The following is an 18,476-nucleotide window of genomic DNA, read 5'->3' as shown; positions in this document are numbered from 1 at the left end:
AATCAGTATCCTGTTTATGTTTCCATGACTGTGGACATGCTACTGATGAATTAATTGTCAAGTATACTTGGTTTCCTTTCTTGCACAGATCTTAATTCTCCTGTCATTAACAATCATTGAGTCATTCATTTTATTGCTTTATTTATTATGGGTTTAACATAATTTATCCCCAAGCTCTCACCAGTTATATCAATGCTCCCCCAAAGGTGGGTTGATTTCTAGTCTTGCCACATAGCTCATGTCTGGGGAATCTCTCTTCACTATGATTCTGGGGCTTCCTTTTGCATCTCCTTGGGATGGGAACCCGTGTTCTTATAAGCCGTGCATACTCTGTCTTGATTTATTGCTCTGAATTGATGGAACACATTTTCCATTAATTACATGAGAAAGGGTACATGGGAGAAAAACTTTTGAGGTATCTGAAAACTTATTTCTTTTGTTGAGTGAGTTGATACTTTAAAAATTGGAAAACTATCTGGCACATAATAAGCAAAAGATATATGTCTAGTAAATAATGTTACCTTCATCCTTGTATTATAGGTTGTAAATATTTTTTTTTCCTCAGAAGCTTGGAGGAATTGTTCCATTTTCTTCTAGGCTCCATTATAGAATTTGAGAAATCTAACGCCTTTCTGACTTTTTACCTTTTGTTTCAAAATCTCACTTTAAATTTCATGACAAGAGGGGTACATTTTTTTTTTCTTTCTTCTGGGCACTTAGTGGACCTTTTCAATCTAGATATTCATAGCTTTCTCTTTTTTTTAATAGTTTATTGTCAAGTTGGTATCCATATAACACCCACTGCTCATCCCCACAAGTGCCCTCCCCCATGCCCATCTCCCCCCTTCCCCTCTCCCATCAGCCCTCAGTTTGTTCTCAGCATTGAAGAGTCTCTCATGGTTTGCCTCCCTCCCTCCCCCACAACTATTTTTCCCCTTCTTCTCCCCCATGGTCCTCCATTAAGTTCCTCCTAATTCACCTATATGTGCAAACAATATTCATAGCTTTCAACCCTACTTTTTTCTATTGTTTGTTATTTGTTTGAGAGTGTGTGCAAGTAGGGAAGAGAGAGAGGTAGAGAGGTAGAGGAAGAATCTTAGGCAGGCTCTATGCCCTGTGTGCAGCCCAACATGGGGCTTGACCTCATGATCCATGAAATCATGACCTGAGCTGAAATCAAGAGTCAGACTCTTAACCAATTGAGCCACTCAGGCACCCCAAGTTGTATATGTTTTTGAATTGTCTTTGCTGACTTGTCCTATCTTCTCACCCCTACTTCTTTTGTCTCTTCTTCCTGGCTCTCTGGTTGTTTTGATGTGACTCCCTGATTGTCCAATATTCTTTTTTTTCATATTTTCATGTACTTTGTTATTTTTGTCTAATATCTAGGAATTTCTTCTACTTTATCTTCCAACCCTTTTACTGAACTTTTCATTTCTGCTGTCCTTGTTGTACTTCAAGACTTTTACTCTGTGTTTTTTCATGGAATATTATTTTTAGTTCATAAATGCAGTACTATTTTTCTCTGAATATGTTAATGATAGTTAACTTGAAATGTTCTTCTCTTAATGGAGTCCTTGTGTCTTCCTTCTGTCTACATTTTTACTTTTTTTTTTTTTTTATATTAGAAGCTTCCCCCACATGTTTGAATCTGGCTCTTTACTCCTACTTAAGAGCTGATTTTTTTTTTTTTTTTTTTTAAAGCACTGGTTGAAAGTTCTGTGCAAATGGGGATGTGATGGATGGCAGTGAAATTCAATGCAGAGTGATTTGGGTCATTCTTTTGGTAAACATTTGAATGTCAGTATCTTTATTTTATTTTAGTTGGTTTCCTTAGAAAATAGTCTTCACAGTTCCTGTCCAGGGAATGTAAGTACATCTTTCAGCATTCTGTTTGCTATATAAACGTTCACTTCTTTTCCCTGAATTCAGTATGAAACTTGCATTCAGTTGTGCATGATGTTCTTCAATGTAGACCATAAATGTCCCATCTCTTCTGAATTGGTGGAGGGGCAGTCATGTAAGTGAGAAGAATAGGGAAGATGATCTGGGTGCCTCTACTTCTTTTTCTTTATTCTTTTATTTTTAGCATTTATTTTTATTTACTTATTTTTTTTAATTTCTGAGAGAGAGAGAGAGACAGCGTGAGCAGGGGAGGGGCAGAGAAAGAGGGAGACACAGAATCCGTGCAGGCTCCAGGCTGTGAACTGTCAGCAGAGAGCCCGACACGGGGCTCGAACCCACAAACCATGAGATCATGACCTGAGCTAAAGTCGGACGCTTAACTGACGAGCCACCCAGGCGCCCCAGCATTGATTCATCTTTGAGAGACAGAGACAAAGTGTGAGCAGGGGAGGGGCAGAGAAAGAGGGAGACACAGAATCCGTGCAGGCTCCAGGCTGTGAACTGTCAGCAGAGAGCCCGACACGGGGCTCGAACCCACAAACCATGAGATCATGACCTGAGCTCAATCAAACACCTAACCGACTGAGCCACCCAGGTGCCCTTGGTTGTCTCTACTTCTAAGGAGACTTTCAACTTACTTTAGGTACCATGCTTAAGGGTGTCTGCTGTTGCCAGTTCCTGAGCCTTTTGGGATCTGTGATGGAAAACAAATTGTTTCATGGCTTTTCTGAGTTGGATTCAACTTTGTCAAAACTGGAAAATCAGTCATCATTCCTTCCTCTACTTTCCAGCTTCCTAAATTTTGTTCTCACTTCTGTCATTATCATTGCTCTTATAGGTATACCATTTTAAAACCCCCAAAATTTAAATGTAGCTTCATTGCATTTCAACAAGGAGTCAATGCAAGTGCATGCATTTAACCAGTAATCTTGGAAATTGGTTTGTGAATAGTTTTAGTTTTGTATTGTTATCACTATTTGTTAGATACCTGAGAGCCTATCATGGTGACTGAGTTTTGGTGTGAGACTCTTCCTTCCCTACCCAGGGATGGGAAGGAGAAAGGGAGGGGGAGGGGAGCACATGGGGACATAAAAAGCATAGAAAAAGGGGCACCTGAGTGGCTCAGTTGGTTGAGCGACTGACTTTAGCTCAGGTCATGATATCATGGTTCATTGGTTCAAGCCCCACATGGCTTACTGCTCTCCTGTCACCACAGAACCGACTTCAGATCATGAGTCCTCCTCTCTCTGCCCCTCCGCAATACGTGCTCTCCCCAAAATAAATGAATATTTTAAAAAAGAACACAGAAGAAGAAAAGCAGTATGATGTAGGGGAAAGAGAACAAGCTTAGGTGGATGAGATTTGAGTTTGACTCTCCCCTTCACTTAGCAGAAGTTATTAATCCTCCTGGCATACCACTTTCCTTATTTGTAATATGATTAGAATAACACCTACTGCATTGTTGCATTTTTCACACGCCCTGGATATGGTGCCCAGTAGAGGCCATTTTCCATCTTGAGTTAAGGGAGGGCATTTGCAGGCAGGGCATGAGCGGAAACCGTTTGAGAATATTTGCATAATTACACCTGCTTTGTAACATTGACCAGAAATAAACCAGTTGGCTAAACTAGCAGGATTCAGAAAGCTTCCTCTATTACAGATTCTGTAGTTACTATGATAACCTTATTGAAAAAAAAATGGGTCAAATGGAATTAACAAGTGTAGAGCATGCTTTATAGGAACTATNCCCCAGCCGCCCGGGAGCTACAATGGCGGCAGGCGCGCCACCACTCTGAAGTCCAGCCTCCAAGAGCCAGCACAAAAAAGCAGTTTGTGTCTCAGCCCCCCGGGACCAGTTGGTCCGAGGGGACCTGGTGTGCAGGTATTTGGCAAGTACGGTCTTTCTATGCACCGAGCGGAGGTTTTTCCCCCCGAGCGGAGATTCTTCTGTTTCGGACTCTCTCCTTTTCCCCTCTCACTCCCCGCAGAGGACAGAGGGGGATCGCCTCCCACCCTGGAGTCTCTGATCCCGGCCGATTTTATCTTCCCCGGTTCGCACTCACGTTAGAAGCCTCTCTCAGTGGATTCTGCGTCCTTTTTCTCCCAATCTCTCAGGTTTTGTAAGGTTTCCAATGGCTTCAGATCTTTTCTGTGTGATGTATGGGCGCAAGTGCAAGTACAGAGCTCCTTACTTCTCCGCCATCTTGCCCTCTACTCAATAGTGGGACTTTTTGAGAAAACCCACAGTGTATGGTTGCCTTAGCTGGTGTCAAGAGTTAGGGCATCTCTGTCTGTTCTGAACTAAAAAATTAGATCAAACAGAGAAGAAGACTTCATGGACTTATGCCTCCAATCACTATTAACTCAAAGAGACTTTTTGCCAGATCCTGGTTGAAAGGAACACCTCTGAAGTGCAGAGAGGTTGCAGAAAAGTATGGTAATCACACTTGTGAATAGTTCTTGGAAGACTGCAATCCTCCTAAGTAGGGAGAAATAGAGTGGCATCATCAAGGCCCTAGGTAACAGAAATGCATTTAATAGAGTTGTTCATGTGGCTGTAAAGTTTAGTGAGAAGGGAAGATATAAGTTGTTTCTAATTTACCTGTAATCTGCAGTATTTAACTGTCATCTTTTCAAGGAAGGGTAAGGTTGTCGCTTGGGCATCAAATTCGTAAGTGTCACTGTTTTATACAAAACAAAACCAAAAAACAACCAGAAAAGAAAAACTCATGAATAACGTACATTCCCACCTCAATACCCTTTTTGCTAGGGTTGGATTTTTACCTTTAGTAATGAAAACTATATCCGAAAAGTTATTAGTGTAGAAATAAGTGTAGCTTCTCTTCAAAGGGCTCCTGCAGTGGACTTGGTATTGTATCATATGGAATCTCTTTCAGAAAACATGGAACACATTTTGGGATTACATTAAATTTGGCTGCATCTATTAGCTTTTCTGTGGTTATTAGTGATGGAATGACAGGAGGGAAATTGAATGAATTGTACAGTAGAGAAAATGGAACAAAATAAGTCTCTACATATTGATCTTTTTAGAAAAATTATTGATAAAACAGTGTTCATAATCAGTTGATTCTGTAGGATAACATGAAGTGGATTTAGAGAGTTTCCTTATAGTGGGTTAAAATTGCTGCTTTCAGTGAGGCAAAGCTTTGGTATGAAGTGCTCTTGGGTGTTGAAAATTTACTGTCTCTTTCTTAAGTGCATGTTTTCCTTTTTTAAAGTGGTATCTTTCAATAACTTGTATTTTTATTTCAGAAACCTTAAATGTTTCTGCCTTCAGGGTATCCTAAATGTCCTTAGTTTGCCATTCAGGGTTCTCCACCCACTGACCCCAATTTAATTTACCCACTTGTCTGCCACTGTTGTCCTACCTAAACCCTTCCTTTAAGCCAAATGAGGGTGCTCGGTGGACCCTACAGGCCTTCCAATTTTGCCTCCATCTCACAAATTCTCTCCTTTCCTCTGTATTTATCTGCTGCTAGTCTTCGTTTCTGATTCGACCAGAACCCTTTCCCTAGCCACCCCAGGCACATGGTGAGTCCCTCCTCTGCGCTTGCATGTTGGGTCACTCAGGATCCATTTAGCAACAACTTCCGTTTCACATTTAGATACCTTTCGTTTAATTCTGCCTGGAGTGTAAGCTCCTAGAAGGCAGCAGGTTTTCTATCTGTTTCATAACATTTTTTTCTTTCTGATGCTGAAAGATCCACTTATGTGTTAATTGCTTGTGTATCTGTCTGTCTATCTGTCCTGTGTTTTCGGCAGTCTCCTTTGGTTAGAAAGTAAGTTCCACAAGAGGTCATGAATATTGCAAAAGCTGCAAAGGTCATCTATGGCAGGCAGTTTGGCTCTGGGACTTATGCTCTCAATCACTCATCAGTGCAGCCTAATGGTCGTCGTCAATGACTCCATCATTGCCACTTCTGATTTTACTTATTCCCTCAACACGATACTGACACTGCTGAGCACTCATTCCTTGAATGTTTCACTTCTCTTGGCTTCTATAACATCGTTTTAGCTCTCTTCTCTTCCTCCCTCCCAGATCACTTCTCTAGCCCTCTAAGAGTTCAAAATTGATGGCCTCCAGTTTTGTCCCCATCATTTTTCTGTGCTCTGGCTGCAATCCTGTTTTCTACCCTAGCACTTCTTGACCTCAGTGGTATGACACATTATGGTGTCAGAATCAATCGTGACATATGTCAAAACCACTCATTTATTCATAACGCCTTAAGTTACAGGCACTTGAAAGTGATTTACTTTTTAAAATAGACTCTCCTCTGAGTTAACCATTAACAAGGATGTCAGACTGATTTGCATGTCAATAGTATGTGCTTGCTTGTGTGAGGGAAGGTGGAATTAGAGTTAGCTGGAAGTGACTTGCTTATAATTCACAGCCTATTTTATATTTGCTGAAAGTATCTGTGGACTATGGCTATTGATGTGTCATTGATAGTTAAAGCAATTTTGAGATATTATTTATAAACTGGATTTATAGTTGTGCTTATTTCCTTGATTTTACCCACGGATACATTTTTAATAACAGAGAGAGGTGAAGAAAGCATGCATTTGCATTTATCTCTGCATAGCCTAGAAATTAGAATGCATTCCAGTTACAATTCCAAATCAAAGGCAATATGATCAGCCTAATGACATGTGCAAGGTTATTTATATTAACATCATGAATAAATACAAATATTATGTGTTACACTTTTTAATCGTAAAATGAGTTATGTTTTATTAATATGTGCTTTCTCCTATTACTTGTAGAACTCTGAATTTGACTTTTAAAGTATAGTTTTACATAATTTTTATGTTAGGTGTCTATATTTTTCCCTCAAAAAATGATGATTTGAAATTATTAAGAGATGCTTTTACTAATCATTTACTAGTAAAATGCTTTTGAACATATGACCTATAAAAGCAGCTTTTTTTTAAAAATATTTTTTATTTATTTCTAGGAGAGAGAGAGACAGCGTGAGCAGGGGAGGGTCAGAGAGAGAGGGAGACACAGACTCCGAAACAGGCTCCAGGCTCTGAGCTGGCAGTCAGCACAGAGCCCGACGCGGGGCTCGAACCCACAAACCGCGAGATCATGACCTAAGCGAAAGTCGGACGCTTAACCGACTAAGCCACCCAGGCGCCCCAAAAGCAGCTTAAGAAGACTTTGTTTGGTCAGCTGCTTTTGTTCATATGTGTGTATGTTTGGTTTTCATTACAATCTGAGTGTACTCCTAGGAGCATGTCTCCTATGGTTGCCATTCATCATCCATTATAGCAGATGAAAAGTTGAAACCCTCTGCTCGAGGCTATATCATATACTCCTCTTTGACTAACTCTCTCCCTATGTTGATGACTCTTGAATTTCCATCTTGACCTGCGATCTTTTCTCTGAAGCTGCAGACTCATTTAGTAAGCTACCCACTGGGCATCTTTATGTGGATGTCCTACAGGCTCCCCGAATATGTCATACCTGAAACTGAGCTCATTTTCTATCCTATTTCCTTGACCCAACTGTTTTTTTTTTTCCCCCTAGTGCTCTACATTTTTGTCAATGGTATCATTTACCCAGTCCACTAAAGGCATTAAGAGTAATATTCAGTGTCTCTCAGGTCATTAGTCTAATCCTTTTCTTATCTCCAAAATATCTCTGAAATTATTTCTCTCCTTCCACACTGCCTTTACTGTAATACAACTGCCCATCATTTCCTATTGGGACCACTTCATAGCCTTATAGTTCTCAAACTTTAGTGTATATCAGAATCATTGAAACACAGATTGTTGGGTTCCAACTCCAGACTTCAGATTCAGTAATTCTAAGGATAGTCCCATGAAAATTCATTTGTAATCAGTTTGTGATAACCCTGATGCTGCTGGTCTGGGGATCACTTTTTGAGAACAGTAAGGATAGCCTCTTAATTGGTCTTTCTGCTACCATGTTAGGCTCCTTAGTGTTTATCCTTCAAAGGATATATATTTTTTTTAATGCGAGTCATATTATCTTTATCCTTAAACCCTTATATTGTCTTAACATTACACTTAAGATAGACTTGGTTGAACTCTTACCCCATGAATATGTAAAACCATAGCACTCTGATTATTCTTTCACCTGTACAACATATATTTTTTGTTCCACTGAGGTTAAGAACTTTTTAAATTGTCCGTGTATGTTTGTAGATCAGCCTGGCTATTAAAATGTCAACCATCATCCAGTTTATAATCCCATTCTCAGGGCTTCCTTCCTGCTTCATTCACACCTTTGAAAAGTTGATCTTCTTCCCCATATGAGGAAGAGGATTGGTGTGTATCCTTATGTAAGAGTGGTCCATTGGTAGAGACAGAATGGTGTAGCTAAGCTTGAGTCATTTCTCTTCCAGTATTCTCCCCCGGTATGGTCATCTGCTCTAGCCTTTGGCCCTGGTGGTGGACAGCTATTATCTTTCTTATGTTACATATTAAAAGCAGGTACTCAGCTGGCTCCTACTCAACAACTGTTTTATATCATGTTTAGGAGAAGGAAGCAGTGCTTCCTTTATTGACTCCCAGTAGGCTTCCTGGCCCTATCTGACTGGATCTTGTGAAGGGGTAAAGATAGGTCCTTGCTACTCAGTATGTGGTTAGGAGGCCAGTAGAATCTGTATCACTAAGGAGCCCTTTAGAAATGCAGAATCTGCACTCTTCGCTCAACAGAACTGTTGAATTTGAATCTGTATTTCAATGAGATCCTAGGGTGATCAAGTTTGAAAAGCACTGACCTAGGTTTCTATGACCCCTGGATATGCTCATCTTACCTGTTACCATTCTCGATTAATTCATAATTGTATGAATTTGTAACATCTTGGCTAGCCACTTTCTTCGTCTGTAAAATGGGGACTGTAATGCCTACCTTGGTAGATTCTGATGACTTATGTTAAATATCCAGCACAGCACCTTAGACGCAGTGAGTGTTCTGTAGTGGTAGCCATTATTAAGTCTGTACCTTCATCTTCTTAGATTTTAACAGCCCTTTGGAAGTCTTCATGCATAAGAACCCTACTTCCCACAAAAACTTGTGTGGGGAGAGAATTGATGCTTGAAAGTTAAATAAGAATGGGATTATGGCTGGTTTATAATTAAACATATGCCTAATTTTTAATTGAGTGGCATAGCTGAGATGGCCTTGGGAAGCACAGAAGTTGCTTGCTTTGTTGGGTTGAATGGTTGATTTCTGGCAATACCTAGAAATTAATGCTAGTAACTCTGAGATAGGAACATGCATTTAAAGACACTGACCATTACAGTTGAGAAGGGAAAGGCAAATCAAAAACAGGGAGGTACTACCACAACAGATTAGAACGGCTAAAATTAGGAATACACATCAAGTATTGGTGAGGATGTGAAGAAGCTATGATTCTCTTTCATTGCTGGTGGAGATGTAAGCACGATCATTTTAGAACCGTGTTTGGCAGTTTCTTAAAGGTTAACAATAAAAAGGAACAGACTCTATTAGGCAGAAAATGAGTGAGGACAAAGTTGAACTAAATAACATCATCATGGATGGGGTATAACTGACATCAGTAGACTATTTCACCCAATAAGAGCAGAATACACATTTTTCTCAAACTCACATGAGCTATTCAGTAAGGCAGACCACATTCTGGACCATAAAACACACCTTAACAAATTCAAACCAATTGAATCAAATAATGGACCACAATGGAACTAAACTAGAAATCAGTAACAGAAAGATAGCTAGAAATCCCAAAATTAATATAGATATTAAACAACACATTTCTAAATAACATGTGGGTCAAAGGAGAAATCTCAAGAAATTTAAATATAAAAATATTTGAACAAAATGAAAATGAAAACATAGCTTATCAAAAAAAAGAAAGAAAAGAAAAAGAAACCACAGCTTATCAAAATCTTGTGGTATGTAGTAAAAGAAGTACTTAAAGGGAAATGTTACTGATGAATTTATTTGATGGAAATAAAGAACTATAATCAGTAATATAAGGTTCTACCTTGGAAAACTATAAAAAGATCAAGTGTAAGTAAGCAGAATAAAAAAGAATTGAAGCAGCAATCAATGAAATTAAAAACAGAAAATCAGTAAAGAAAATCAATAAAACCAAAAGCTGGCTTTTTATAAAGATCAATAAAACTGATAAGCCTTTAAGAGGATAACTAAGGAAAAAGAGGAAGGACACAAATCACTAATATCAGAAATGAAAGAAGGGACATTACTATAGACACGACAGACATTAAAGAGGATAATTAAAGGAATATTATGTCCAACTTTATGTCCACGAATTTGATGACCTGAATGAAATTGAAACATTCTTCAAAATTCATAATTTGTCTCATATAAGAAGAAACAGAAAATCTGAATAAATCTGTTTATATTTTAAAAATGGAATCAGTAACAACCTTCTAAAACAGAAATTACCAGGGCCAGATGGGTTCACTGGTGAGCTCTACAAAGACATTATACCAAGGTGCCTGGGTGGCTCAGTCAGGTAAACATCTGACTCCCTATTTCATCTCGTTTCATGATCTTGTGGGATTGAGACCCACATCAGGCTCTGCATTGACAGCACAGATTCTCTCTTTCCCTCTCTATGCCCCTTAGCCGACAATGCACTCTTTTTCTTTTCTAAATAAATAAATACACTTAAAAATGAAAGAAATTCTATACAGTATATTCCAGAGGATGGAAGCAGAGAAAATACTCCTTACTCATTCCATAAGATCAATATTACCCTACTAACAAAACCAGACAAAGACATTACAAGAACAGAAAATGACAAACCAATCTCTCTTATGAGCAAAGATGCAAAAATCTCTAACGAAATCTTAGCAAATTGAATCCAGCAATTTAGAAAAACTCTTATACACCATAATTGAAATATATCCCAGATATGCAGTGCTGGTTCAAGAATCAAAAATCTGTTAATGTAATCCATCACTCTAACAGTATAAAAAAGGAAAAATCAAATGATCATATCACTTGATTCAGGAAAGCATTTGACAAAATCCAACACCCATTCATGATAAAAGATTTGTAAATTAGGAATAGAGGGGAATTTCATTAACTTGATAAAGAAGATCCACATACTATCTACAGCTAACATCATATTTGAGGAACACACAGCTTTCCCACAAAGATCAGGTACAAGCTAAGGACGTCTCCTCCTACCACTCCTTTTCAATATTATACTGGAATATCTAGCTAATGCATTAAGACAAAAGAAGAAACTAAAGGTATACAAATTAAAAAGGAAAAATTGTACTTGTTTGCAGACAATAAGATCATCTATGTAGAAAATGTGAAAGAATCAACAAAAAAACCCCAGAACCAATAAGTAGTTATAGCAGTATTTCAAGATAGGAATTTAATACACAAAAGTCATTTGCTTTCCTATATACAAGTAATAAATAAGTGAAATTTAAAGTACAATATCATTTATGTTGGCATTCCACAAAATTAAATACTTAGGTATAAATAAAAAAATGTACAAGATCTATATGAGGAAAACTACAAAACTCTGATGAATAAAATCAAAGAAGAACTAAATAATTTGAGAAGTTTTCTATTCATGGGTAGGATGTCTTAATATTGTCAAGTTATCAGTTCTTCCCAACTTGATCTATAGATCAATGCAAATTTAATCAGAATCCAGGAAGTTATTTTGTGTATATAAACAAAGTGATTCCACAGTGTATATGGAAAGGCAAACAAAAACAAAACCAAAAAACCAAAAACCACAAGAGTCAACACAGTATTGAAAAAGTAAAACACAGCTGGAAAACTTACAATCCTTAACTTCAAGACTTACTATAAAGCTACACTAATTAAGATAGTGTTATTGGCAGAAAAACAGATGAATAAATCAGTGGAAGAGAATAGGGAGCCCAGAAATGGTCAACTGGTCTTTGGCATGGGAAACAAAACCACCATAATGTAGCAAAGATAGTCTTTTTTTAACAAATAGTGCCAGGAATAAGGAGACATACACATGTAGAAAAATTAATCTAGACATAGACCTTAAATCCATCACTAAAATCAACTCAAATGGGTCATAGCTTTATGTGTAATATGCAAAAGTATAAAACTCCTAAAAGGTAATCTAGATGACCTTGGGTACGGTGATGACTTTTTACAGACAATACCAAAGTCAGGAACCATGAAAGAAATAAATTTAAAAATGACTTCATTAAAATTAAAAACTTCTCTAAAAAAAGACAATGTCAAAAGAATGAGAAGCCACAAATTGGGGAGAAGGCATATCTGATGAAAGACTAGCATCCCAAATATGTATAACTCTACAATAAGAAAACAACCCAATTAAAAAATAGGTCAAAACCTTGATAGATAACACATCAGAGAATATGGTAAATAAGCATATGAAAAGATACTTTATGTTATATCTCATTAGGGAAATGCAAATTAAGACAATGAACTATCACTACATGCCTATTAGAATGACTACAGTCTGGAACACTGAAAAATTCTGACAAGGATGTAGAACAATGGGAATTTTCATTAATTGCTGGTGAAAATGTAAAATGGTACAACCACTTTGGAGGACAGTGATCAGTTTCTGGCAAAACTAATCATACTTTTACAACAGGATACAGAAGTCCTTGTTATTTATATTTATTCAAGTAAGTTGAAAACGTAGGTCCACATAAAACCTACACATATTTATTTATAATTACCAAAATTATAACAGCTTTATTTATAATTACCAAAACTTGGAAACAATCAAGATATCCTTCAATAGGTGACTATATAAACTGGTACATCAAGGCAATGAAATACTATTCTGTGCTAGAAAGAAATAGAAAGACGAGATAACCTTAAATGCATATTGCTAATTCAGGGGAGCCAATCTGAAAAGGTTACATACAATATGATTTCAATTATATGACATCCTGGGGTAATGCAGAACTATGGAGACACTAAAAAGATCATTGGTTACCAGGGGTTAGCGGGAGGGAGTGGTAAAAAAGCAAAGTAGGACAGAATTTTTAGGGCTGTGAAAGTACACTGAATGATGCAATAGTGGTAGATACACTTCCTTGTACATTTGCCCAAACTCGGAAATTATTACACTAGGAGTGAACTCTAATTTAAACTATGGACTTTGGGTGAAAATGTTGTAGCAATGTAGGTTCATCAGTTGTAACAAATGTGCCACTCTGGTGCAGTATTTTATAGTGGGAGTGAGTTTTATGGGATGTAGGTGCTGTCTGTGAAATCTCTGAACCTGCCACTCAGTTTTGCTGTGAACCCAAAACTTCTCTAAAATATAAATCCTATTTTTTTAAAAAAGTATGCCATGTAGAGGTTAGCATGTTGAATAAATATATTTTCTATATGATACCTTACGTCTCTTCTTTGCTAGCTTTCTCTCACTGCAGTAGAATGTCTGTCAGAATAGAATACAAAGCAGGAGAGACAATTGTGACCTAGGCAAGAATTATGGATCTAGAATTCTGCTAAAAGAAGCCAATTCAAAACAAGAGGAAGATTGTGTATTTTTACATAAACTAACCTCTCCTTAATGATCATGGCACTGAAGATGCTAACAGCTACCAGTTGCTCTGTGAAGGCCATGTTGCGACCTTCTACTCTCTGCCATTTTTGGGAGATGTTATTTGGCCTTGAGACCTCACTGAGAAGCTTCTCTTTTAAACACGCTATTCCTCCATCAGCCAAGTATGGTGGGCGACACACTGTGACGATGATTCCTGGGGATGGGATCGGGCCTGAACTTATGCTGCATGTTAAGACTGTGTTCAGGCATGCATGTGTGCCTGTGGACTTTGAGGAGGTGATAGTGAACTCCACTTCATGTGAAGAGGACATTCACAATGCCATCATGGCAGTCCGTCGAAACTGTGTGGCCTTGAAGGGCAACATCGAAACTGACCACAACCTGCCACCATCTCACAAATCCCACAACCACATGTTACGCACCACACTAGATCTCTTTGCCAATGTGATTCATTTTAAGAGTCTGCCAGGAGTAGAGACAAGGCACAAGGATGTTGACATCATAGTCGTTCGGGAAAACACAGAGGGTGAATACAGCAACCTGGAGCATGAGAGTGTGAAAGGAGTGATTGAGAGCCTGAAGATCATTACCAAGGCCAAGTCATTGCGCATTGCTGAATATGCCTTCCAGCTGGCCCAGGAGATGGGGCACAAGAAAGTGACGGCTGTGCACAAGGCCAACATCATGAAACTGGGAGACGGTCTCTTCCTCCAGTGTTGCAGAGAGGTGGCCTCTCGCTATCCTCAGCTCACTCTCGAAAGCATGATTGTGGATAACACCACCATGCAGCTGGTATCCCGGCCCCAGCAATTTGATGTAATGGTGATGCCCAATCTTTATGGTAACATTGTCAACAATGTCTGCACAGGGTTGGTTGGGGGAGCAGGTGTCGTGCCTGGTGCCAACTATGGCCATACATACGCAGTGTTTGAAACAGCCTCAAGGCAATCAGGCAAGAATTTAGCCAATAAGAATATGGCCAACCCTACTGCCATGCTTCTGGCAAGCTGTATTATGCTGGATTACCTCAAGCTCCACTCCTTTGCCAACTCCATTCGCACTGCAGTCTTGGCGTCCATGGAGAACAAAGATGTCCATACTCCAGACATTGGAGGTCAGAGTACTACGTTGGATATCATTCAGAATATCATAAATCACATCAGCGCTGTCAATTAAATGGTCATGACTTGAAGGCTGAGCCACGTGTAAGTCCTCCTCACTCCTCCTCACCTTACTCTTCTCACTTAGAAACCCTAGCCTGCTAGGCTAGTGTGGACTCTGGAATAAACTGACTCCTGCTCCAACTCAGAAGAATCAGGGGAAGGAAATCAAATCTGATTTTTTCTTCTAAATTAAAATCTCACTAATGCCAGAAGCATTGCTTGTTTAAATTAGCCAAACCTATTGTGCTGTGTATGTATTGAGAAATTCTTCTCTATTTTAATTCACAGTTTACATTTCTCTCTATGATACAGTGAGTAAATCAGAGCTATTTGTAGAGTCCTGGGGCTTTCTCAGAACCTAGAACACTCATTTTTCTCTTTATCTGGGTCATTAAAATTTAGCCAACCAGCCTGCATAGAAGTCGGGCTTCTCTCTAGAAGTTGTTAATGAGTTAATTAGGATAACAAAATTTGCTTACAAAATATACATTGTAACCTTAATAATAAATAAGGGTCCATAAAGCTGAGCTAGTACAGAATGCTTCCAGTCCCTTCTAGATCTCTCATGTTTTCTGTGGCCATGTTTATGTTCCTAAGGACTTTTCGCTGGTGTAATTTTTTCACACATGAACATCCCTGAGCACTTCAGCTCTTCTGGAATGTGCATTCTTGAATTCCTTCCAGCTGAGCTCAAGGGGCTAGAGGTCAACTCCCCATCGAAGAGGTACATGGCCCATAATTCTTCACCGTACAAATGTAACCATGGTCTGTAAACTCCATGTTCACTGCTTCATAGTCTGTGATGGTCTACTTTCTTTTAGTTTCTTTTTTTGAGGGAAGAGTGTACATAATAAAATGAAAAGCACTGGGCTAATTTAAATGTTTGCTGTCATTTTATCACAATATATTTTATTTACAGTATTGTTAAGGCCCTAGTTGGGAAATACAGACAAAAATCTTTTCATCGGGCCTCAGGATGTTATTACTCAAGTTGGAAATAAAAATAATGGTATGAGAACTTTCAGTGGCTTCATCTGCAAGAATAGCCTGCAGATAAAAATGAAATTGAGAAAAAGAGTGAATCCTTAAAATATTTTGGGAATTTTTGTTTCTCAGCTTTAACCTTTGGATCCCACTGTGGTTCATGAACCACAGGTTAGAGACAGTGGACTTAGACTTGAAAAATTCCTTATGGTTTTCAAAAGTCTCTGCCTTAACATATCACCTTATATTATCTTTGTTATGTATAAAGTCAGGGCCAGGATTTGGAAAACCAAATGCTAGTTTGCAAGGACTTCATTTGAGAAGGAAGTGACTGTCTGCCTATCAGTAAGTCTGTCTTTAATAACAAGCCTAGCAGGAATAAGTAAGTTATAACCATGGTATTCTTTTAGCGGACTTTATACATGTCGTTGGCCAGGGCTGCCACAGGCCCACGTGGTGTCTTGCTCTGGGCAGATCTAGGTCTTCACCAGAGGCATGGTTTGGTGGTAGAGCAAGGGATGGATCTTGCCATGAGGTCTTCGCACCTGCAATGCCACACAACCCTATTCTACCTTAATTCACACTACCCACCCTGTACCTCTTTCTCTCGTGAGTAGGAGAACTTTTTTATGGCACAACCAGCCCAGATGCAGGCAGTAACCTGGCTATTGGCTTCTATTTGACAGTGGGAGTTTATGCTGATAAGTACATTTGAGCTACAGTTTCCCTTTCTGTTAAAGGTGGTTGTCTCCAGAGCCTTCCCACAGACTACCTTGATGGTACCTATTACACCATAGTGGGATTTCCATTTATCAGTGTTAGATTTTTCCCACTTAGCTAGGAGCATTTCTTAGGGCAAATGCCATGTATTTTATTTTGTTGTCCCATGTAGCCCCTAATAATGACTGACATAGACAAAATAAATAATATTTATTGAATCACCAAAAAAAATGAATGATATGGCATCTATTCCCTCATATCTCTTATGTGTAAAGAGGGGTAATAACTCTACCTACCTCATAAGATCATTGGCAAGCCTAAGTGAGAAAATAGACCTGAAGTTGATAGCACTGTGCCTGTGTGTTTAGAAATTACTCATTTTTACCCACTTTATTTTTTAATATAGTTTATTGTCAAGTTAGTTTCCATACAACACTCAGTGCTCATCCCGACAAGTGCCCTCCTCCATGCCCATCACCCATCTTCCCCTCTCTCCCACCCCCATCAACCCTCAGTTTGTTCTCAGTATTTAAGAGTCTCTCATGGTTTGCCCCCCTGCCTCTCCTTAACTGTTTTTTCCCCTTCCCCTCCCCTGTGGTCATTATTATCCACTTTATACCTCTCTAAAAGATAATTCTGAGGAGGACTCAGCAAATTATATTAATTCATTACTGTCATTGGAACTTACTAGAGAAGTTCTTAATTTATAGTACGGGTTTGTAACTGACTTTCAAGAAAGGGAGCCAATCATACTTGCTTATTAAAGTCCCCTTATTTTTCTCCTTTTTTTCCATTTTCTTTTTTAAGAGAGAGAGTAAGCAACCAAGAGAGGGGAAGAGAGAGAGAGAGAGAGAGAGAGAGAGAGAATCCCAAGCAGGCTCCTCACTGTCACTGTGGAACCTAGCATAGGGCTTAATCTCTCACACCGTGAGCTCATGACCTGAGCCCAAATCAACAGTGAGACACTTAACTGACTGGGACACTCAGGCGCTCCTCCCCCCTTTTTAAAATTTCTTGCATCTAACGACTTCTATTCTTACTGTCTTATTCTTCCTTTCTCATTAGCACTTTTCATCATTGGTAACCTACCAATTTATGTTATTTCTAATTTGTATCCTGCCTATAGTTTAGCCCTTGTAAATCTATTTTCTGCAGTGTCCTCAGTAACTTCTTTCTGAAAGGGAAATAGTATCATGTCACTTTCCTACTTAAAACCTCTCGTTCAGCGACTTTCCTTCGGCCTTAAGAGAAAGTCAGCTGAGCAAAGCGTGAAAGACCTCCCATGGTCTGAGATCCGCTTCCTTCTCCAGGTTCACCATTTCCATCCCTCCTCTTCAGCCTAGTGACAACACAGGATGGCACTCCAAAAAGTGTGCAGACAGAGGGCATTGTTAAAGAGCCATATGTCCTTTCGAGGTCATCCCTTGGTACATGGCCATGGTTCCTTTCTCCTTCAGGAAATGATCGCCTTTTCATTTTAGAGGATTAAACTTAAGCATTACCACCTTTGGGAAGCTTCCTTGACTAACTCTCTTTCCATGCCCTGCTGAGATGGAGGGGAGTAGTTCTCTCAGAGTCCTCTGTATTTTCTGTGTATCCTACCTAGTATGCACCCCTCTAGTTATCATTACATGCTTTCCTTCCCATCAGCCTTATTATGTGGTGCATTCTTTGGCTACAGGAATGAAGGAGTCATTCATCCCTATAACATCAGACCCTTGGACAGGGATAAACTCTTACTTGCTGGTCACTCTCGGTATTTATGGAAGGAAGATAAAATGGTGGAGAGAAAAGAATGGCCTGAATTCACAGATGGGACTGGAGGACCGGAAGAACTACTACCATACTGCAAAATACTCCTGTCTGGCTTGAGTCTATGAGCCTTTCTTTATAAGACTGCTCCTCTCTAAGGAACTTTTCTGCTCTCAAGGCAGTGAAATAGGTGGTTGGCAGGTTGCCTCTGTTGCCTGAGAAGGTTTCTGTACTACATGAAAGGTAATTTTATCTTGGACTTTATCAGTTTAATCTGCTTCATTTAAAGTCCTGATGCTATAATGATAGCAGCTACACATTGTCTTCTTTTTCTCTAAATTAACTCCTCTCCATTGTGGCCCTATTTTAATGTCTTTACAAATCATTCAGTTTG

General features: G+C 38.9%; 1 protein-coding gene and 1 pseudogene across 1 annotated transcript in view; both read left to right on the top strand.

Annotated features, from left to right (window-relative positions):
• LOC144234734 (protein kinase C-binding protein NELL1-like) overlaps positions 1–18,476 on the top strand; it is a 472,018-nt gene that overhangs the window by 150,876 nt on the left and 302,666 nt on the right. The gene's annotated exons all lie outside the window — the stretch shown is intronic.
• Positions 13,446–14,857, top strand: LOC144234742 (isocitrate dehydrogenase [NAD] subunit gamma, mitochondrial pseudogene; annotated as a pseudogene).

Source organism: Crocuta crocuta, unplaced genomic scaffold, assembly GCF_008692635.1.
Source record: "Crocuta crocuta isolate KB4526 unplaced genomic scaffold, BGI_CrCroc_1.0 scaffold371, whole genome shotgun sequence".
Taxonomy (NCBI): Eukaryota; Metazoa; Chordata; class Mammalia; order Carnivora; family Hyaenidae; genus Crocuta; species Crocuta crocuta.
Note: the sequence above shows the minus strand (reverse complement) of the source record. Positions and strands in the feature narration are given on the sequence as shown.